The sequence below is a fragment of the Pleurodeles waltl genome, chromosome 1_1 (genome assembly GCF_031143425.1).
Source record: "Pleurodeles waltl isolate 20211129_DDA chromosome 1_1, aPleWal1.hap1.20221129, whole genome shotgun sequence".
NCBI classification, from domain to species: Eukaryota; Metazoa; Chordata; class Amphibia; order Caudata; family Salamandridae; genus Pleurodeles; species Pleurodeles waltl.
Genome location: NC_090436.1, coordinates 667,040,195 through 667,063,011, shown reverse-complemented (window position 1 = coordinate 667,063,011; position 22,817 = coordinate 667,040,195). Strand labels below are relative to the sequence as shown.

Genomic DNA, 22,817 nt, shown 5'->3' with positions numbered 1-22,817 from the left:
TCTGGCCAACGCCAGATCTACGAATAATACACATATGGTGTACTTTAAATAACTTAGTAAAATGAACAGGCAAGTCTTGACTATCACCAAACCCACCCTGCCTGCTTTAAAGAGGCACATCGGTTTAGCTCCCCTTTGCACAGGATAGTATTTCTGTGCGTTTCCCTATATTTAATGGGAGGCTTACAAGCATATTGTTAGCCCAGTCCTGCGTCAGGGGGGCGCGAGCTGCGCCCCTCCTTTCTTTGCTGCTTGGATCCAAGCATAGCCCTACACAAGCGCCATCCGGCCTGTACTGCATCACTGTACGTCAGCTTCCTCGACCCCCTCCTTCCCGCTGCTCCAGTCCAGGCCTAAGTCCCACCCTGTGCCGGGGCTGAGTGCACCTTGTGTGCGCCTGGCTTACACCGACCTATGCAACCCTCGCCTTGGCGGCTCTTTTCTCGCAGGTCACCTTATCTGCCCGGTACAATTGCGCAGACGTAGCGCACTGAAGCAGTAATGCAGCGCCTATCGGCGCTCGCGGTCCTCCTGGCGTGCTGTCCCGCCAGGTAACACATCCATACCATCACCCACGGACAGCAACAAAAAGTGCAGTTCCTTCGCCGAACGCCAGGGACGCAAAAGTGCAGCTTCGCCTCTCCTCGCATTGTCTGCGCTCCATCCCAGCTGCAGCAGCTGCTTCCGGATGTCCAAGGCACAATCCACACCGAAACCTGCCTCGCCGGGCACAGCACCTCTGAGCAAAGAATCAGAATTTCATCTTAAGGACGCCGGGAGGGGGGACTGCCCAGGAGACCTCCTTGACTGGGCTTTCAAAATCGACAAATGAGGACTAATACCCTGCATTACAGCTGGACTGACAGACCAAGACGTCAAAATATATCATCCTCCGTGTATTAAGTGAGGTGTAATTCTGCGTCGAGACCAGGGCAAATATGTGGGCTTGGATGAAAATGGTGAGTGTTTCTGTTCTTAGTGTGTAATCTTGTCTAGAAGGGGTAGTTATAAGATACGATTTCTCAATCCCCCAATTGTAACTAGTCTCCAGAAGCACAACCGTTATACTGACGACTCTCGGCGGTGGCTGAAAGAGAGTTACAAAAAGCATTTCTAGCAAAACGTAATTGTGTTCAAATGTACCAAACCGTCTTCAAATGTGTTTTCGTCAATGATATACGCCGTACATATAAAGTAGAGCAGCATGGAAAGAAAAGATCAGCAGAGTGCCAAGGACTGATAGCATCAAAACCATTCTAAATAAGTCAACCGTTACAAATATATCTATGGAAATCTGGCATACCCAGTGCATGAAATGGAAAAATAGAAGTGCCGGTACTCTCCAATTTAAAGTATTAAGTTTTTCCTGAGAAGTGCAGGTTGTCTCCCTCTCAAAATAAAAAAAAGTGCCGGTACTCAGTGCCGGCCCATGTAAAGCACTGGGCATACCGTGTTAAAGGTGTGTGACTTCTGTGGTGATAGGCTTCTTGCGTGACTAAAGTGCTGCACAGAAGCCTGCCTGGTTACAACTCATTGACACAATTTGTCCAATCTTCGAAATTATAGGGCTGGAGTATTCCTACTTATTACGGGACAACTCAAATTCACTTTTCAGATTGTATTTTATTGTCGTTTTTGATTAATTTGCAGGGTTCATCTGTTGAACTTGACTTTTACAAATATATCACGGTGCCGTGTCGAGTCTGCTATCACTCCTACAGTTGTTTGCAGTACCAACAGTAAGACCTTTGAAATGTGGCAGCAGTCGTCTCGAAAGTACCCTTTTTCTTGTTTAAGGGTGTTTGCACCATACAGGGTTGTTGTACATTTACTCATTTTACCGTGGTCATTGATGAAAAAGTTTTTAGTTAATTTCAATAGCCAGTTGTTTTCGGTTAATTTATCTGCATATGTTTTTCTCTGTATTAGAAGCATAAGCGAGACACTTGCTCCCCTTGACCCTCACCATGTTGGTAGCATGGTGCATGATGGAGAAAGTATTTAGTCTTGAATGTTCACATCACGTTCACGGGTGTGAGTAACTTTAGCTTGCAATGAGCATGTTTAAGTCCTGCCTGAGTTTGTATCGGAGTGCCATTTAAACAGCTGGAAAGTATTCACGTAGTGTGCAAAGTTTGCAGTGTCAAGCTTTATTTTTGGTGACCGACTGTACCATTTTAATGATCGAGGAGTTGAAACAGTTAAATACTCGTTATTTATATATTTCAAATTAAGCCAGTAAGCATAATGTCTGGTTATAGAGTTTCTTAGTTACTGCAAAATGTTAAGTTGTAAATGTTATGTTGCTTGGATGTTGGACGGAATTTCAACATATTTAAGCTAGTGGAGACCATTTGATCAGATACAAAAGAACTAGCCAAGTTCATGCCAGGAAAAATGCACAGCCTCACCACAAGTAAATGATACATATTACACGAGCAATATATACATTTCAATGCCGAGCTTGCTCCCTAAACTGTATCGGAAATCCGACTTGTAATAAATGCCTCATCACCATTAGCCCAAAGTATAGTTGCAACTCACAGGGCCCCCCCCAAAGACAAGGTCAGGAAAGCCGCAATGAGGGAGTGGGAAGGGATGGAGGAAACCTGTGGCTTGAAAGCAAATAAGATAAACAGAGACAGACCTTCAGTATCATGTTTCTGAATGAGTACTGCAAATACTCGCCTCCCCAACCTAACATCTGTCCTGCCTTTGTGTCTGAGTGCCTCACCTTGTCAGCAAGGATCTACTCCCACAGTCAGTTACCTGACCATCATTTCTTTTGTTCCGCTCTAGAATGGCCTGTTATGTTATGATATGTGGATTTATCGAGTGTGGCTAATCACCAAGGAGGGCATCCAGGTGCTGAGCAGGCATGAGGGGTAGGAGCCAGAGCCCGAGGACAGTGATAGTTGTGCATGTCTTGCATGGCTGGATTAGAAGAGCCACATCTTCAGCTTCTTCCAGAATCCTAGAAGTGATGAGGGGGCTCTGATGTGTTGATGGAGGTTGTTTCAGTATTTGGCTTCAATGTAGGACATTAGCGTCCTCTGGTTCTGCTTCTGTTGATGCAGGGTTTGTGTGCGAGTAAGAGAGATGCTGACGGAAGCTGTCTTGATAGTTGGTGGAAGTGTAGGCTGTTGTAAGGTCGGAGGGCCAGGTGTTGTGCATAGCCTTGAAGGCATGATTGGAGAGCTTGAATTGCCATCGGTTCTGGACTGTGAGCCAGTGGAGTTCCCTGAGGTGTGGGAGGATGTGGGTGTGTTGTGGTGGGTCCAGGATGAGTCTGACAGCAATGTTCTGGATGGTCTGTAGTCTGTGAAGGAGGTGGGGTCAGATTCAGGCGTAGAGTGTGTTGCCGAAGTCTAGTCTAGTGGTAATGAGTGCTTGTGTGACAGTGCACCTGGAGTTCCGTGGAAGCCATTTAAATATTTTACATAGCATGAGTAGAATGAGGAAACAGGAGGAGGAGATGACATTGACTTGTTTAGTCATGGTGAGCTTGTTGTCGATAATGAGTCTGAGGTTTTTGGCGTGGTCTGTGGGTGATGGTGTGGGGCGTAAATCAGTTAGCCACCAGGATGAAGGCTTTCTTCCCTATATCAGCACTTTGGTTTAACTGGTGTTGAACTTTAGACAGTTGTTTTTCATCCAGGATGCTACATTGACTATGTAATTGGTGAAGTTGTTCCTGGTGGTGTTTGTCATGTCTGTGAGTGATAGGATGACCTGAGTGTCATAGGCGTAGGAGACAATGTTGATACCGTGGTATCTGACAATGTCTGCAAGGGATGTCGTATACATGATGAAGAATGTGGGGCTAGGGGACAGCCTAGCGGGACTCAGCAGATGAGGTCTTTGGTTTCCAAGGTGTATGGATGGAGTCTCACTCTTTGAGTTGTTCCTGTGAGAAAGAAGGCGCTTCACTTGAGTGCTGGTCCGACTGGTGGAGTTTTTTGACAAGGGTGAGGTGAGGTTTAGAAAGCTGATGAGAGGATGAGTGTGGCTGTTTCTCCTCCAGAGATGTATAGTATGTCATTGGTGATTGCAGTGAGGGCTGCTGTGGCTGTTGCAGAATCTGGATTGGGTACTGTTGAGGAGTCAGTTCAGTTCGAGGTGGTCGGAGAGTTGTCTGTTGATTGCTTTCTCCATGACTTTGACTGGGAAGGGAAGGAGGAGCATGAGCCAGTAGTTGCTGATGGTGTTTGGGTCGGCCGATGTTTTTTGACTAGTGTGTTGACTTATGCATGCTTCCAGATTTCTGGGAAGGTTGCAGTTGCGATGGAGATGTTGATGATAAATGCAAGTGCAAAGCTGATTAGAGGTCCTCTAAGTTGTACATGTAGTCAGGGCTTGTGTCTGTGGTGGCTCCTGAGCAGATAGTCTTTTATGAGGGTGGCTGTGTCTTTGCTGGAGTGTGGTTTCCTGTTAGTGGCATGGTGGTCAAGGTTGTCTGGTCAAGGAGGTTTGTTATGTTTGCCTGGGGTCGAAAATGCTGTATATTTTGGAGATTTTGTTGTCGAAGAAGTTGGAGAGATCATCACAGATTTCTTGTAGTGGGATGATTGCTTTGGCTGCTGCTGCAGGTTTCGAGAATTCCTTGACAATTGCGAAGAGTTCTTTGCAATTTAGGGATTAAAGGCCCTTTTCTTGGCGCTTCTCAGTTGGTGGTGGTAGTGTTTAAGACCAGCCTTTTAATTACTTCTGGTGATGGGTTCCTGGCTGGTACTCCTCTTCTTCTCCAGTTGCTCGCTGTGGTGTTTGGTCTTCTTGAGGTCTAGGTGACTTCTGCATGTGTAGTGTGGTGATGGACAACCCTAAGTCTTGCAGTGTGCTAAATGACTGTTTCAAGCTTAGACGGCCCACTTACTTCATCAGATTCCGCATCTTGCTCCATTTGGCTACTGGCTTCCTGGGAAGATGAGGACATTTTTAGACTTAAACATAACTACCCTTGCACTGATCACCGCTTTGTATGCTGTGTCTTTCTCTGCAGACAACTCACTAAGGTGATAACTGCCCCCTCACTCTATATTTGGTCCCCGGGTGGGTAGTTGTATGTCCCAGTGGACCTCATTTGCTTTTCCTTCTGATGGAACTTCCCTGTGCAAAGAGTGTTGCATAAACTCAGATAGTTTGATAGTTTAACTTTCCTGTGGCAGTGGAAACCCAGAGATGAACAAGTAAATGCACAAGCACAGTTTTCTAATTGCTCTACTTTTGTAGAGTTCACACCTGATTCTATTTATTCAGTTCTGTAACAGTTGTACAGATTTTTTTTTTTCAGTCTTCCTGTAATTTTTCCGTTGCCTCCAGTTTTCTTTGTACCACCTCAAACTTCCCTTCCATAGCTGTTGCTATGGATTGAATAACATGAGCGCTGTCCTGCAGCATATATATATATTAAAAAAAATAATCCCCAGGGGGTGTTCTTGTAATGGAATATGCATAAACAGCAGGATTTAACTTGTAAATTGGTCTCAATCAGTTTTCTTACAGAGTTCCAAATCAGACCACCTCTTCTCACTTTTTAGGGTTGAGTCTGCGAATGCATGCGCTAGCACATGCATCTTGCTTGTGAGACTGTTGTGTACAGTAAAGGGATTGGAGCCCACCTGCCTCTTACCATTCGTTGGCTTGCATGGCACTCTTCTTTACAGCCTTGTAGTTACTCACTGCAGTGGTACTGTTTTGTTCTTTTTAAGTTCTGGTGCCCTGCAAACAGAAGGCGTGTTCCTGGAAAAAGAATGGCCAGCAGGACAAACAAAATTGCAAGTTTTATTTATTTTTTTATAGCTAACTTTCTTTCGTTCTGTCAAGTTGTCTTGTCTCAATTTAGACTCATGTTTTCTTTTGTTTTTGCTTGTGTGAGCTGTTCTCAAAAGATGACAAATATCTTGTTCTGAGCATTTGAAAGTGACATTGTTTGTTTATTATGTATAACTTCTGAAATGATGCTTTTAACACATTCGTGCAGTACACCCCAATTCACCTCACTACAATCTGCCCCACTACAATCCATCACACACCAGTCCACCCCACTCCAATCCGAACCACTCACCCCAATCAAATCCACTGCAACCCACCTCACTCTAGTCCTCCCATCCCACCCCTGTCTAATCTGCCCCACTCAAGTTCACTCCACTTCAATCCAAAACTGCCTGCACCACTCTGTCCTATTCCATTCCATAACAATATGCCCCTCTGCCATCTACCCCACTCAAATCTGCCTTACTCCAATCCAAAACAATACGCCCCACTGCAGTAAAAAAACAACCCGCCTCACTCCAGTCTGCCACACTTTAATCCAAAACAATCTTCCCCAATCCAATCTGCCCCACTCCAACCCCACACAGTCTGCCCCAATCTAATCCAAAACAATCTGTCCCAATCCAATCCACCCCACTCCCATCCAATCCACCCACTCCCATCCAATCCACCCCACTTCCATAAACTCCACTCCAGTGCCATCCAATGCACCTCATGCCCACCTAATCCACCCCTTCAATCCAATCCGCCCCTCCACACCAATCCAGTCCACCCGACTCCAGTCCGTCCTGCTCCAGTCTCCCCCAGAACAATCTGCCCCATTCCAATCCAAAATAATCTGCAGTACTCCAATCCAAAACAATCTTCCCCACTCCACCCTGCTCCAATTTCAAACAACCCACTCCAGTACAAAACAAGCTGCCGTACTCCAGTTCGCCCCACTCCAATCCATTTCACCCTACCCCAATCCATACCACCTCACTCCTTCCCAATTCACCCCACTCCAGTCCATCACAGTCTGCCCCACTGCAATCCAAAACAATCTGTCTCACACCACTCCAATCCACCCCACACCAATCCAGTCCACCTCAATCCACCCCAGGCCAGTACACCTCACCCCAAACAACTCCACTCCACTCCAATCCAACCCACCCAACTCCAGTCCCACCCAGCCCACTCCAATCCAGTCAAGTTCACTGCTACCCAGTCCATCTCACTCCAATCCATTCACACCTCCCCAATACATCCCACTCCAATACAATCCACTCCCACTTCAGTCCACATGAATCCACCCTTCTCCAGTCCAACTGCCCACTCCAAACCACCTTAACCTGCCAGACTCCAATCCGGTCAATCCCGCTTTAATTCATCCACCCCACACAATCCAGTTCAGTCCACACCAATCCAGTCCACCCCACTCCAATCTTTTTTGTTGTTGTTGTAGTTTTATATAGCGCCAACTTGACCCGAATGTATAGGAGCGCTTTACATGAGCATATTACACAAGGCCACATTCATTTTTTGATAGGCACAGGGAGATAAAGTGATTTGCCCACAATCACAGGCTGTTGAGCTGATGCCAAGACTCAACCCTGGATCCCCAGCTCCAAATTTGGCAGCTCTGGCTGTTATGCCACATCCTTTTCCCAATCCACCTTACTCCAGTCCAAGCCACCCAATTCCAGTCCAATCCAACCCACTCCAATCCAATTCACCCAACTCCAGTCTAATCAAATACACCACAATGTATTCCTTTCTAATCCCACGCCAGTGCCATCTAATCCACCCCAATCCAATCCACGCCACTCAGTCTAATCCACCCCACTCAACCAAGTCTACTTCACTCCAATCTGATCCACCCCAGTCTCATCCATCCCAGTCCGATCCACTCCACTCCTGTCTACTCCAGTCCAGTTCAACCCACAACAATCCGGTCCACCTCACCTAAATACAATCCACCCCACATCACTTCAATCCACTCCATCCCTCGCAAATCCAATCCACCCACCTGATCTAGTTCAGTCCACTCTGCTCCAATCCGTCCACCCTACCCCACCCCACTCCAATCCACTCCAACCTAGTCCAGCACATCCCACTCCAATCCAACCCACTCATTCCAATGCATCACACTATATCCCAATCCAACCCACCCCCATCCCAGTTCAGTCCAATCCATCCAGCCCACCCCACCCCACTCCAGGCCACCTCACTCAGTCCAATCCCCCTTACTCCAGTCCAGGCCACCCGCACTCCAATCCACCCCACTCAAGTGCGCTCTACTCCAGTCCAGTCTAATCCACCCCATGCCACTCCATTCAATTCCACCCCAATCCAGCCCAGCCATATCACTCCAATCCACTCCACCCGAATCCAATCCACCTTACCCCATTTCAGACTACCCCACCTCCATCCAATCCACCCCACTCTACCCCAATCAAATCCACCCCACTACCTCAAACCATTCCAACCCTCTACCTCAGTCCATTCTAACCCTCTCTACCCTGTTCCACACAACTCCATTCTACCACACTCTGCCACTAAACCACCACACTCTACTCCCCTCTGTTCAACTATACGACACTCTACTCCACCTACACTACTACACTCCAACAGATCCATTCTACAACACTCTACTCCCCCACTCCACTCTGACACTCTTCGCCACTAACTTTTAGCCATGATGAACAGCAGCCACACTGGTGTATAACATGGCAAAACACATTGCAAAACCAATAGCTCTTGTAAAGGCGAGACCTTTTGGCTTTGCCAATGCTTTTTTTGTTTGTTTGCATTTTACCCTTTCCCGGGGGTAGAGAGCTGTTTCCTTTAAGATAGTTTACTAAATAACGATTCAGCCATTGCAGAAACAACACAATTCTGCAGCTGAACATAAACAGCCGATAGTAATATCTACAAAAAGCGAAAGAATGGTCCCAAAATCCTCGCCCCGACCAAAATATAATTGCACGTGGTCATAGCTTGCTTTTTATATTGGTTGAGAAGCTAATAATCTTAAACTTAAACATCCATAGCCAATATTTCTCCAGAGCCCGGCAGGAAGCAAACATATGTACAGTATCAGCCTCTGCCTGCCTGCTGTGTGGACACCTAGGATTGGCCCAGCTACCCCATCTGCTTAGCTTAGCAGTAGTATAATACATTTAGAAGATTAAAGTTTAATTATTTTGAATCTTCAGTTTGCAGAGAACAGTAATTAACTTCCCACCCTAATGCTTTCTTCAATGTCTACTTGCCCCACTCTCAAACTTCCCAATTTTGACTAATTCATTGTTTACCAAATCAACTAACAGACATTAGCATCTGTTAATTGTATCTCTCGTGTTATAGTTAATTCTATGGAGTAGTACAGTCTTTGCCATGGTCAAAAACTCAAGAGCTACATTGTCAGTGAAAAACGTATATTTGTCCTTCGCTCCCTGTGGCTTTGTATCAGTATTCTGATATACAATAAAGCTGCTGCATAATAATACCCTTTAAAATTAGGGAACTCTCCATCCTCTTTTTAAGATCGGAGTTGGAGAAATGTCAGGGTCCTCCTTGACTGTTTATACCTCCCCTCCCAGACAAATCAGCCACAAATCAAATCTAATTTCGTAAACCTCTTGGATGACACCTCAGGTGTAGAGCCCTAAAGAGGTATGAATAAACTGGCAAAATTACCATTTTTATAATATTACATGTGTCAGTAATTAAGTGGCTATTGTTAAAGTTCTTCAACTTATTTTCAGTTTTTTAAGGAGAGGATCATCATTTTCTGAGATTATGTACCAGTTTTTCCCCCAAGTACGTGACTTTACTTGTAGCCTGCGGATCATGTACCTTACAATAGCAATAGGGTAATATTTGAGTTTTGCTTTTGTTTACTAGATAGCCGGAAACAGACCCAAAGTTCTGTGCTTCTCCTCTGTCTCCCTTAATGCCAGATTGGGGAATGGTGTTAGTATAGAAATATTGTTAGTTTTGTGCTCTGTCCATTCATTGTGATTAGCCTAATATTAGCATTCCTTAGTAGTTTCTTCAGAAACGGTTTAATATAGACTGCGAACAGCAGTGGAAAACATGGGCAACCTTGTCTAGTCCCTTGTTGAATCCGGTGCAGGAAGAAGATCAGTAGCACGAGAATTATTCTTATATTTCAGTGTTTTATTTTCCGTATCAACACCGACGTCCTCAGCAGCCCTCCAGAGGGAAATCCAGCCATCAACTGTCTCCTCTGGAATGCCGCTGAGCACGCCAGAATTCACCGCAGGGAACCTTCCATAAAGGCGCCCTGCTACAGATAACATACAGTCAAGAACATAAAACATCTTCCCCCTTAACAGATATTGATCTACAAATACCCCAATTTTAAACAAAGTACATCTGCATTAATACAATACGTATTGATTTAAATGTTTAGGTCTAACAGCATTCCTTTTGGGCCTATTAACGTTTGTCTCCAGATTTCCACCCGGAACGCTTTCACATCTAATGCTTGAATTTCCACCGTTGTATCCATGTTGCACATTGCTTCCCTGTATGTTTTCACCAGAGCCCTCCTCCTGATTACTCACACCTCCCATACTGTAGTTTCCACCTTCATGTCCCACCCTGTTTTTCTGCATAGTTTCGCCAGAACCCACTTCCTGACCATCACCAACAATACCCCCACCAGTAAATTCCCCTCCGACAAGCATACTTGGAGATTGAACCTCATGAACCACCTTTTGTTCATTACGAACCTTCACCACATTCCTCTTATTCCACCACTTACCATTTTCCACCATGACAGAATGCTTTGATACTCTGATGACCCTAGTAACAGGATAAAAGCTCGACTCGCCACTTCTTTTACCATGAGGCCTCTTCACTCTGACTTTGTCACCCACAACAAACTGCATATCCCCCACTCTTTTTAAATGATCATATCTCAATTTACTTCTATCTTGCAGTTTCTCCACTCTCTCTTTCACCTGTTTAATATCAGGAATGACCCTTCCCTTCATGGTTTCCTCCACCACCCACTCAGGAGATAGTTCATTGCAAGAGTATCTACCTTTTAACAAAACAAAAGGAGCTACCCCTGTAGTCGAATGAGGAGTATTGTGATAGCACCAAATTCCTTCCGCAACCGAATCCTGCACACTCTTCCCCCCACGAATAGCTAATTGAATAGTTTCCTTGAACATTCTATTTACCCTCTCCACAAGACCGTTACCTTGCGGACTATATAAAGCGGTAGTAAGATGCTTAATACTAAGACCTTTCAAAAATTCTCTCATCTGATGCGAAACAAATTGTACGCCGTTGTCCGTGACCAAATATTTAGGAATTCTTTCCCGACGAAAAATCTCTTTAAAAAATCCAATTACACTAATAGTATTAGGTTCTCTTAAAAATTTGTACGAAATCCATTTGGAATGATAATCAACTGCAGCCAACACATACCTCTTGCCTCCATTCACTCCCCCTATTGGACCAATAAAATCTAATCCTAGTTTTTGCCAAGGTTTATCAGGAAAAGGTACTGGACACAATGGCACCTCCCTCGTATGCAAACTTTTGTCTGCCCCTTTGCACTCATAACAATTCTTGACTGCCATCTCCACCTCCGAGTCCATACCCGGCCACCAATAATACAATCGCAACCGTTTTCTTGTGCCAGTTATCCCCACATGTCCTTCGTGAGCCAGTTTAATTAATTTGTACCTTAAGCTACTAGGAGGTATCAAACGCTCCCCTCTCATAACAAGGTTGTCCTCCACATTCAACTCCTCTTTTACTTTACCAAATGATCTCATAACTTCAGGAAGACCATTTCCTCCAGGCCAACCTTCACAAATATACTTTTTAAGAAGCAAAAGAGAGTTGTCCTTGTCCACTGCCTCCTTCCAATCCTGTCTAGAAATGATTCCTCCCGAAACAACCACACCATCAATCATGCCCACTACAGCCTCTTCATCTTCAATTTGTTTTGTATCACTAGGAATGCAAACCGGACACCTAGAAAGAAAATCAGTCCGCCATTACTCCCACCGGAAATATGCTTAATTTTCATGTTGAATTCATATAACTTAGCTAACAACCTGGTCAACCTTGGAATAGTTTTATTAAAAACTTTGTCATTCCACAAATAAACCAATGGTTTATGGTCCGTGACCACAGTAAATTCTCTACCCCACACATATGTTGAAAAATGATTAGCACCCCACACGCAAGCCAATGCCTCCCTCTCTATTGTGCTATAATTTACCTCAGCCTCAGAAAGACGCCTAGACGCAAATGCAATGGTGTGCTCCATACCATTCACCATTTGACTCAAAACAGCACCTAAGCCAACTCCATTCGCATCCACAGTAATGATGGAGGGTGCATCTTCGCTGAAAGGTTGAAGGGCAGGAACCTTCACTATGAGCTCCTTCAGCGTAGAAAATGCTTACTCCTGCTCATCTTGCCACTGAAATCTTTCCCCTTTTCTCAATATTTTTCTCAATGGTTCAGTAAAATAAGCAAAATTCTGCACAAACTGTGAGTAATACTCACATAGACCCAAGAATGACTTAAATTGATCTTTATCCCTAGGGGAAGGTGAATTTTCGATTGCACTTAACAAATCCTTCTTGGGAAAAATCCCTTGAGCTGAAATTCTATGTCCTAAATAGTCTACTGAATCAACCATGAATTTGCATTTCTCTTTTCTAACTGTAATTCCATGAACTTCCAGTATTCCGATAACCTTATCAAGTTTGTGTAGATGTTCTTGGACTGACTCCGAACCAATCAAAATGTCATCTTGATAGGCTAATACGCCGCACTCATTGCCGAGCAATTGATACATAAGCTACTGGAATACGGAAGCCGCAGAAGTCAACCCAAATGGCATACGCAAAAAACGATAAGCACCAAATGGTGTGACAAATGTGGTAAGACTACGAGAATCTCTACTCAATTCAACTTGATGATAAGCCGATTTAAGATCGATTGAGGAAAACACTTCCATCTCCCCCAATTGTGCTAACAGATCTTGAATCTTAGGCAACGGGAAACAGTCTACCAAAATGTTCTTGTTCAAAGACCTCAAGTCCACACATAGTCTTAAATCACCTGTTTTCTTAATTGCCACTACAATCGGAGACACCCATTGAGATGAGTCAGTTGGTTCAATAATCCCTTCAGCACATAGTTCACACAAATGCTCCTTCAACTTCCTTCTAATACTCAATGGTACGTTCCGAACTTTGTGCACTACAGGCACTGCCTCCGGTTTAAGTACAATTTTATGTTCGTACCCCTTAACCAAGCCAAGTTTGTTTCTGAAAATAGCAGTATGCCTATCAAGTACCACTTGAAGAGAATCTAACTTTACGTCAATCTTTTCAACCAAAGTAATTGGTTGATCCGTACCTGGTCTAAGAACCATGCCGAACAGCCCTTGATCTCTCCACCCCAAGATGTTATACCCTCTTTTAGCTACGTAAACTTTAGTATTGATAGTTTTATGTTGGTAACAAATCTTCTCCTGAAAATACCCCATCATATCTATTTCTTGACCATCGAATGCAACAGATTTTATGTCAGGCGGCATTAAGGTAAACTCATTCCAATTCGAATGGTAGTTCACATCAGATACGATGGTTATGGCTGAACCAGAATCCACTGTAACATCTAATAGTGTATTACCTATCTTGATTTCACATACAGGATCTTTCAAAGACTTACAACTTGCATTACTGTTGGACGTTGAACCCACCATCAAGACACATCTTTTAACAAGGTCAAGATCACTATCCTCTGTCTGCCATAGGGAATGTTGTTGTTCAACCATCATGACCTTTTGCAATTGTTTACAAACTCGTGCAAAATGGCCAGTTTTCTTGCATTTCATACACACCTTTCCTATAGCGGGACAATTAGTTGCATTAGCTAAATGTGACTTAGAGCCACACCTAAAACAAAGCACACCTTTGACATTATTTTTCTTTAACTCAGATGTCGCTGACATAAGTGTTTTAGATTTAGGTAAAACCATGTTCACATTTTCTATTAAGTTCATTTTTGTTTTGCTCAGTTCTTTAGAAGCTATTAAGGAACGCTCAATACCTCTGGCTATTTCTAATGTTTCATTCAGTGTCGGGTTCCTGCAACATACATTTTTTTCTTGAATTCTCGTATCAAAACAATTCACTACTAATTGATCTCTAAGATATTGATCTAGAGGACCAATAAATTCACAAGTAGCAGCCAATAACCTGAGCTCAGCTATAAAGCTGTCAATCGACTCATGTTGAAATTGCTTCCTGGTGAAAAATTTGTGTCTCTCAACAATAATACTAAGATCATCTTTGAAATGATTTTCTAGTCTATTGACCGCCTCTGTGAAAACATCCCATCGATCAGTGGACGAAGGTATTGCTTGAGGTTGGTGGTCAAAAATCCTTTGTCCTTCAGTTCCCAGACAATTGTATAAAATCGCTTTCTTCCGAATAGGAGAAAAATTTAGCCCATCAATAGCCACCAAATAGCTTTCAAAAGATTTGTACCAGTGGTGCCATTTTAATGTAGGAGTACCAGGTTCAGGTAAAAATGCCACTGGTAAATTTGCTGTTTGCATGGTGAAAATAGCCCACAGTTTACAAAATCAAGTGGTGCAAAGCTGGATTGACTAGAGAGTGCGACCAAGTGAGCACCTGAATGATACTTCAATTCGCTTCCTTTAAGGTGTGTGAGTCACCATGAAATTAACTCACAAACAAGTGTTTAAACTGAAATGTGCAAGTCACGGAAAACACAGAGATAGAGAAACCAATTACTCCAGTCCATTGCGTGCGTCTTTGTAAAATGTTTCCTCAAACAACTGTTAATAAAGTGTGCGAATCACTGAAGATACGCAGGAATACTCAGACTGTATAACAATTTGATGATTCGCCTAGACGCTTTAAGTGTGCGACAGTATATTCCACTCAGAGCTGAGTTTATTGGAAATGAGCCAAAAGTAGAACAATTGTACAAATTGCTTAGCTTCCAACTGTGATAATTGCCGAGCAGATGTTCACAAGAGTCTCCGTCTCACCCTGGAAAATCCGCACACGGTAGAAACAGAGTGAGAAAGTAAACAATGAACAGTAACTATGGAAACCGTGGCACGCGCACGGACCTACTTTGAAAAATGCCGGTATGAACTCCAAATTGTAATTGTACGCACTGCCAAAATCACCAACAAGACATGAGTACACAATGCTTGAAGTTGTCCAGTAACATGTAGTTCAGCTGTATATCGTGCGCGTTAGAAACTGTCAATAATTTACAGCAAGATAACTCTGGCAGCAGACTTGATATGCGGAAAGCGCTTGAAATTGTCAATTAAAATGTACTCAGCACAGTGCAGTGCAAGGAACCAGAATAACTCTGGTAGCAGACTTGAATTGGAAAAAGCGCTTGAAATAAACGAGAAAATGTAGTTCAGTACTAGAAAGTGCAGCGCTAGGAACTATCCACAAATTCTGGCAGCAGACTTGAAAAGGCAAATACGTCACATGAAATGCGGGAAGGCAGCTATGTTTTCTGGATTAAATATTTTGCACTTCGCTTTGAAATGAAACACGTAGAGAAAAGGACTACGAGGACATCTGAAAGTACCTATAGCAAGTACGCGTAGGTTCCGATGGTGTTGATACATTCACCGCTCGTCGCCAAATTATGTTGAATCCGGTGCAGGAAGAAGATCAGTAGCACGAGAATTATTCTTGTATTTCAGTGTTTTATTTTCCGTATCAACACCGACGTCCTCAGCAGCCCTCCAGAGGGAAATCCAGCCGCCAACTGTCTCCTCTGGAATGCCGCTGAGCACGCCAGAATTCACCGCAGGCAACCTTCCATAAAGGCGCCCTGCTACAGATAACATACAGTCAAGAACATAACATCCCTCTTGTCATTTTAATCTTCTCAGACTCCCTATTCATTATTTGTAACTTCTCTATTGGATTTTTGTAGGAACTCCCGAATCCCATGCATCTTATAGTGTCCCAAAGATAATTGTCATTCCAACCTATCAGAAGCCCTCTCTTCTTCAAGTAGAATTAAAAGATGTTCCTTTGACATGCGTTAGTTCGAACAGTGCAATGGCTTTGTTAATATGATCCATTGTTCCGTTGGTCTCTTGCTAGCATAAAGCCATGCTGCCTCGGGAGACTACCTTTGTGATAACCTTGTGATAACGCATCGACAATATTTTTGAGTAGTTTTTTTTTTTTATATCGCTATCTTTTAAAAAAACAATATATTATTGGTAAGAGTACAAGAGGTGGGATGTGTTATGTCTGCTTGCACTATTTTAAAGAGGGTAAGAAGTGGGCCCATGGGGTCAAGAAGAATTATTTATAAAACTCTAGCAGGATCTATCTAGGGCCAACTGCCTTGCCAGCAGGGACTGCAGAAATAGCTGCTCCAGGTTCCTCTATAGTTATTGGTTCATCTACAACTCACTGTCTTCGTTAGCCAGCGCATTCACTTCAGTGCAGCTTAGAAGTGCCTGAATTGCATCACAGTCCAAGGTATTATCTTGTTTTATATAGAGACTGATAGATTTTATGAAACATCTAAACTATACCAAGCTTCCACGGTGCCTCTTACTGCCTTTGTTATTTCTGACAACCTGGTGTTACCTAAAAATCCATGACTTTGCAGAGGCTCTTTCCCGATTCATAGCGCTTTACTTTTTTAAGCAGCATATTTTCTGCCTAGATCCTGGGTATGCAAAATGTGTACCTTGGCTTTGGACACTACAGGCTGCTGCACGATTGCACTTTCTTCTGGGTCATTGCTAACTATAGCAGAAGCATGATTTGCTTCTAAACTGGCAACGTTTGAATCATATAATCACATCTTCTATTGTTTCTACATCTGATGGTGCGGTGAGTATCCCATGGTCTGGGCTCTCATCTCAACTTTATACATGTCCTAACAATAGCTGCGGGTGCTGATCGATTATTATGCAAAAAAAAAATGGCATTCAGTTAATCAGATTAATGATGTATACAAATTCCTGTAGCAATGCCCTTTCAAAGGTCCATCTTGATATTATAGTGTTAATATAGTTTAAAATAACATCTAATACTACTGGGCAGTGGGCTACTCAAATTTGGTTAATAGCAGTCTTGTCACACCATTAAGCAAACATGGAGAGGTCAAAAGGTAAAACAATCTATCATACTTCCTGTGCAGATAAGAAAAAAAGGTAAACCCAGGATCCCCTTTTTTAGGTTGAGCATAGCAGCGCGCAGGCACTGCTTTTCCAACGTGTTGGTATGTATCTGGGCTTTTAACCACACCCACCATGCGCCCAGCACTACCACTCGTTCGCGGGCTTGCCCTTCAAAAATCCTTTGATGACATTGGTAAATGGTTTGCGTTTGTCCCTCCTTGTGGAGGTTTTGTTAGCCTTGGCCATCGCCCCTGTTACATGGCTCGTTGCACTTTTGCCAATAAGTTTGTCTGCAAGGGAACTTCTTTTTCCTTCTGTGTGTCTCTTCACTCTGATGCTCATGGTGTCCGTGGCGCTGTGAATTGGCTCCTTATGTCAACCGTTTTACTTTTCATTTTTAGTTTGTGGCAAGAAATGTCCGGTTAGGAGTTTGCAACACTAATAGCTCTAACTCGAGCATTTGCAAGAGCCATTGCATTGTAAATGCTTGTTAGCTTCTTCCAAACAGTAACCAGTCAATGCTCCCTTTTAAGTAGAGTTAACACAGAAGAAACTCCAGGTTTAGGATTTCATTTAAGCTAAGTTTCTACCATGTTTTTGTTGGAACAGTTAAAATCTCCACACACAGTTAACAGACAGGAGAATTGATTCTACATTTAAGTTATCAAAGACCTCATCTAAAGTAGACAGATAAATAGAACAAAGAGGGAACGATTGTGCTCCGTAATAACATTCAACAACAGCCCACCTTCCCTGCACGTCTGACAGAGCCCTGTACACGGTTCATGAATTTAATTTGACAGCACATAAATAATTGTTATTAAGAGAGGCTCTCCTTGAGAGAGACCATAATACATAATTTCTGTCCTCACTGCCCACCTGATTTCTGGCATCCCTACCTGAAAAGTAGGGTAGGGGATGAAGAGCCCTTCTTTCTATACTCAATGCTTCTTGGATGGCTCTGGGTGATATCTCATATCAATAGACCAGAGAAACAAGTCAATCAAAATACCTGACCTCTCTTAAAACCCACCCTTTACAAATGTTGTGGTATTATGTGTGTTAATTGTGCATCACAAGCATCAGGTGCTAATGATCGTAAGGAATACATAAAGGCAATTGGTTAAGTAAGATTATTGCAACAGCTGAACTGAAGAAACTGCAGCCACTTTATTGTCCCACACACAACACAAAGCAGCAGTAGTTAAATATTACCTTATCAACTTGTGAAGCAAATCTGTGAACTATTTGAGATGATATTATCACTTTTAAGAAAATGGGATAGAGGAGTAGATTGATTTTTCCTCAGGCAACTTTACCTCAGGTGATGGATCTTCCATGAGTAAAGATTGTAGAGAAAACAACCTGGTAAAGATTATCGGTGTGTACTGATGTGTTGAGTTTTGTGAAAGCTTCTGTTTTTAAATTTTTCTTTAAAAGTAGGCATATCTGTATATTGTTGTCCATAGTTTGTATGTTCTGAGCTTTCCTGGACTCTTCTTTGCAGTATGTGTTTATTGTTTTCTCGAGTAGTTGTATCCCTCAGACTACCGATAGATAGCATTAATAGCATATTAGTTGGAGCACTATTAAACATGTCCATAGATGTCTTTAAAGAGCTCAGTGTAGCAGGGGATAGAACTGGATTCATTTTGATATCTGGGAGAGTATAGCCCAAAGCGATCCCAATAATTATTATTAGGCACTCTACATTTGAGGCTGACTTCTCTGCTATTGGTATGGGTCTATTTTCTGGTGCAAACTCAGAAATCAAGACTTGTGTATTTACTTCATCAATGTATTTTATAACAACATTGTTTTAATAGTTGCTGTTTTTTAATGCAAATCTACTTTACTTTGAACAAAGTTCTTTAAAAAAAAAAAAATATTTGTTCACTTTGGATGATGCAACTCATTTATGTATACTTATAAATAGGATTCAAAACTGCAGTTGAAAACCCTGTGTAACCATTTGACATTGTCTGTGTGTTACCTGTCTGCAGAACCTTTTATTAGGTTACTTTCTGCTAATTGTTTGCTGTTGTTGTCTGGAGGCCGTTCTTGAGGTGAGGTTTTGGGCTACAGGTGTTTCTGAATGACTTGAGTTTTAGAAGGAAGGTGAGGAGTTTCTTTTGAAGTGTCCATTTGGCTGAGTAGTCAGTGGTGGAACATGAAGCCTTTGTTTTCTCAAGGTGCAAGAGAGGTGTTGAAGTGGACGTGAATTCTGAAGATTTGATCTTATAAGTGTAAAAGATTTGAATTTTTAAAGTCTTCTTGGAGCAATAGGGTGTCCTGACAGGGCTTTTTGGTAAAACTTTCCATAACTTGGTTTAGAAATTGGTTCTTTTGGTCACCCAACAACCATAAATAGGGTCCATTGTTTTACGTGCTTTGCCTTCTGTATTGAAGTTCAGTTTTACAGAGTTTATTAGATTCTGTTTTCTCAGTGTTCATTTTCTACATGGTCTCTTGATTAGGTTTACCTTTATGGTTATTTGCCTTAGCAGGACTTGGATTTTTGAGTTTCTGTAATACCAGTCTGCCTTTAAAGTTCCCCACATTCTGTGAAAAAAACCTGTTCTGTGACCAGAGTAAATTTAGAATAACTGTTGAATATTTATTGATTTGTTTTATAATTGCAGATTAAATGTTGTGTCTTTAGGTTGGTGCCGGAAACCTTCTGTGGGGCAGACTTTAACCTATGACCTCATTGGGTGATGCTTATGGTGAACACTTATATTTCTGTGGTAGCAATTTGTAAATTGGATAAAATCCAATCCTATAATTTGCTGTATTTATGAAGAAATTCATAGGATGCCTTACTTCCTTCCTATAACTCACAAACCCACATGTGGGCGAGGATAATGTGATTTGGGGCTTGTCTCCCAGTGACCAGTTTGAAGCTAAAGACAGTGTATTAAATTGTTTCATTTGAAGGAAGCTGTAAACTACTGCAGTGGAGAAAAATGCTTTTGTAGTTAACATTTCTAAGTGAGTGCATTGAATTACTGAACTCATTTTATCAGGAACGGATTGATTTTTACAGGATTCTTTTGGAAAGATAATCAATGTCTGTCAATATGGTATGTTTATGTATTAGGTGGAAGGAAGCATTATATTAATGATATCACCTATGTGACTTAGTAAAGATGTTAGTGCTTTTTGCTTTGTGACACTAAACTACCAGTTTGATTCAAACAGATGATTAGATATTTTTACTGGATCTGCAGGTGTCCTGTTCCCACTGGAGTGAATACTGTCCTTTGCTAGGCCACGTTGCCTTACATGCTCTGCCATTTGGCAACTCTTACTTCTTATTAGAAATATCTTAGATGCCATTTGATAACCTCGTTTTCCAAAACATCTTTTGCATAAGGCACTTTTCAAAAGCATCAATTAAAGTAATACAATGTCTCAATATCACATATTATTTTGACATCTTAACATGCATTTTGACTTTTTAGTTTTTCGATCTGCCTGTTTCTGTTTACTGGTCTGTTTCTATATTTCTATTTACACATTCATACATATATGTCCGTCAAACTTTCTTGTTTTTATCAGTGCCCTTGTTGATGGTGGATTTGACTGTTCTTGGATGAAAGTATGATAGATAATTAAAATACAGTGGATCATCTCATTTTCCAAGTCCTTGTAGGAACGAATGAGAGGGAGTGCCAATAAAATGTGCTTGGGCCTTTGACTTTACTAGTGGTTGGTAACTTGTATCTAGAAAGTCTAACTGTTTAACCATTATGATCATTGAGTACTTGGAGCTTGCCTCTGCTCAAAGTGTCTGACATGTATCGCATACAACTTTGCAGATGATGCCAACATTTTTTCTCTTTAACTACGTTTTCTGATTTCTTTTCATGACTGGCCTTCAGCTTGTCATCCTGATATGGAGCCTTGGTTAAGTAAATCATATGTTTGTACAGAGCCAGTTGTGTCCAACCTCCATATTTGACTGCATCTGTCTCCACTCCATACTCCATACATTTCTTCTGTCTATTTCCATCCTCTCATTATAGCTCCACTATATCTTCTTGTTCTTTAAGGCCCCTCTTCAAATCTTCCCTTAGCAAATGTCTGCAGCGGTAGTGGAATTGTTGCTTGCAAATAGTCAACATAAAGGATACAAGCTTGTTTCTTCCATTTACTCTCCTGAAATCCCTAATTCTAACACTTGTTCTTTTCTCATCTAAACCATTTTTCACATTATGATGGTGTTTGTGAGAATGCCTTTCTTTTACTTCATAGTGTTCATTTATCAATTTGAATTTTTTGGTCTCATTTTTACCCCTCCATTTTACATGTTATTTTGGTCAATTGTGTTTGCTTTGTGTGAAACCATTGTTTGCTCATAGTATTTATGTATCTATCCTCTCGTTTGCACCTACATATTTTCCCTACTCTGTTGACATCTGAGCATTAAAGAAATCTCCATTTGGTATCTCTGGCCTTCCTGATTTTTGTCAAGCAACTGGCGTTCATTCTAGGTTAGCTTTTCTCATTATTTCATCATGGGGCAGTGTCCTTTTAGTTCAGAGCTATATACATGTGTACTTGCAAACTGTCATTTCTTAAACTGAAGCAAATCTGCAGGTTTCTTCTGTTATTGGAGGCATAGAGAGGAATGAACTACATGCACTGCCTGCCATTCTCCATCTTGACATACATCCATTTTAACCTTTTCCCCATCATAATGGCCTTAGAAACACCCTTGTGGACGTTTAAATGTGAAATAAATAGAGGGTAGTAAAATAAGCATTGGAATGCCATCAGAGATACTCTTTGGTTCAAGAGTTGCTTGGAATTAAATTTTGTGGTCACAATCTCAAGTTTGTAAAAAAAAAATTATCATTCACTTTTTTTCAACTTAATAAACAATATGCTTATTTATGTACGTGGTGTTCATTGACAGCTCTGCCGTCCACTGTTATTAACAGATAGGAGCTGCTGTGGATTAAAATACATATAATATTGAATCTGTAAACACGTCTGACCTTATTGGTTTCTTTATGTTAGTTGGTAAGGGGACGCATCCATTGGTCAATGGACCTTTGGACTCGTTTAAGATGTTCACACCCTTAGTCCGTACATATCATCATAAATATCATCAAACAACCAATAAGAATTATTTGGAGTCAGTAACTTTCTCACACCATGACCCATTAGGCCATGAATAACCACACCTTTTAGTATCAATTAGAAAATGTATTTCCTTAGATTTACAATGCTAGTATCACATAAATTAGTCTCAAAACCACATGATAGAAGTATAAGAACAACACTGGTTGACCAAATCTTCTAAAATCTCAACTACTGCGTTCATAACTAATCCCTCGAGAGCCAAGGTACAAATCAACAGTAAGAGTAACTGGGCAAAGGTAATAACATACATTTGAATTCAGCAAGTGAGTAACATTGAATAGCAATTTAGCATATGAGAAGTGAAGTAAGTACTGGAGTGGATCTCTGCTGAGTGAGACGAGAACTCTTAGTGCAGGGTGGTTAAGTCAAAATTGTCATTGGTCAAGGAATCGTGCGATAGCCATTAGTCCAATAATATTATTATTTCAAATCCAAGCTATAACTAAGCAGTCTTTCACACAATGATTGGCTCCTTTTATTTTTTTAGCACATCGTTCGACTCATCAAGAAACAATTTTAATATCCTTCCGTCAGTGCATCCATTGTTAGCTCCTGGGACCATTGCTTTCTCATACATTTCAAATTAACATTTGTAGCAGTTTAGAACATTCAGGTTTCTACACACATTTCCTCACGAGAAAACAATTTTGCTACTACTATGATTTGGTCACCTTTCAGTTAAAACAATAAATCT

At 41.8% G+C, this 22,817-nt stretch overlaps 1 protein-coding gene across 2 annotated transcripts in view; it reads left to right on the top strand.

Moving 5' to 3' along the window:
- Positions 1–344: 344 nt before the first annotated feature.
- The window catches only part of SNCAIP (synuclein alpha interacting protein), a 372,935-nt gene continuing 350,462 nt past the window's right edge, over positions 345–22,817 (top strand). For both annotated transcript variants that reach the window (XM_069226977.1, XM_069226964.1), the window contains exon 1: positions 345–959. The gene's annotated coding sequence lies outside the window, so the exon portion shown is untranslated. The remainder of the gene's footprint in view (positions 960–22,817) is intronic.